The sequence below is a fragment of the Arachis ipaensis genome, chromosome B02 (genome assembly GCF_000816755.2).
Source record: "Arachis ipaensis cultivar K30076 chromosome B02, Araip1.1, whole genome shotgun sequence".
Classification (NCBI taxonomy): Eukaryota; Viridiplantae; Streptophyta; class Magnoliopsida; order Fabales; family Fabaceae; genus Arachis; species Arachis ipaensis.
The window spans coordinates 77162801-77164210 of NC_029786.2; positions in this window are offsets into that span (position 1 = coordinate 77162801).

Here is a 1410-nt window from a genome sequence, read left to right on the forward strand (position 1 = left end):
AACAAATAGTGGCTAAAATTTTTAGATATGGATAATTTTAATGTGAAATACGACAATATTTGTTCATTTTGGTATTTTACAATGCTATGATGGTAGTACAAAACGTCACTAACATTTTGTAAAACAAATATTTTTTTAAATATAAAAAAACAAAACGTCACCAACGTTTTGTAAAAAAATATTTTTTAATTATAAAATGAGAAAACGTCATTGACGTTTTGTAAAAAAAATATTATTTTAATTATATAAAGTGAAAACGTCACTGACGTTTTGTAAACACCCACAATAACGTTTAACACCTAATTTAGATCACTTTTAAAGACTTCACCACTCATAATCCAATATACAAAAATAAAAGTTCACAAATAGTGCCCCTTTATTCCTTTAAAATATTTTTAAAATTTTGTTTTTTCTAAATAACATTTTATTCACTTATAATAAACGGGTTAATGGTCAAATTGATTTTCGAAAGATTGATGGACTATCATTTTTGTCCCCAAATAATTTTTTTAATCAAAATAGTCTCCAAAAAATTTAACATCAATCTCATTTATTCTTACAACTGACGAAGTCTTTTAGTCACTGTTCCTTTTTTTTTTTATGAATGTGTGGTATGATATCCATTGATTTTAAATGTTGATTGCATAGTTATAAAAATCGGACCGGATCAACCAAGCCAATAAAACCGATAGAAAATGAAGATGTAGTTTGAACTTAGATTCTCTTTGTATTTTATGTTTCCGTTGTTATTAAACTATGTGTTATTTCTTGTTATTTTGTATGCTAATTATTAATTATATAATAAAATTACACAAAAAATTAAATACCTTTAAAACATTATGTCCAAATATCTATATTCCAAATAAGGTAGGACATATCTTGTAGAGAATCATATTTACGAATTTAATAATTATTAATGGTAACTTTGATTTGTGAACTAACGAAATATTCCATTAGCTAAAACATTATTATCATAGTACTATATATAGTAGGGACCTAATTAAAATATTTAAATGATTTAAGAATCTAATTAAAAAAATAAAAATTTGATAAAAATATAGAGATTAACGTAATAATTTACCCTTTAAAAAAACTTACTATGAACTTTTTGCTTTTTGCACCAGCTAGAAATTTATTTATTGTTTGTTATTTTTTTTTTGGGATTAAGCATCTTGAATAATGTTAAAAGAATTCTAAATCAACGGAATGTAAATATATTGGTAGGAAAAAAAAAGAATACACCGGTTATAATTGGTCAAAGTAATAAATAGTTTAGTATCTTAATTAAGAATTTTAAGCTTGAGTTGTTGAAAATGAAAAAAAAAATATTTAATTGAAATTAAAATAAACAAAAATTAGAAAAGAAAAACAATTAGCTTAAAGAGAAGAAGAAAAAAGACTAATAAAAAT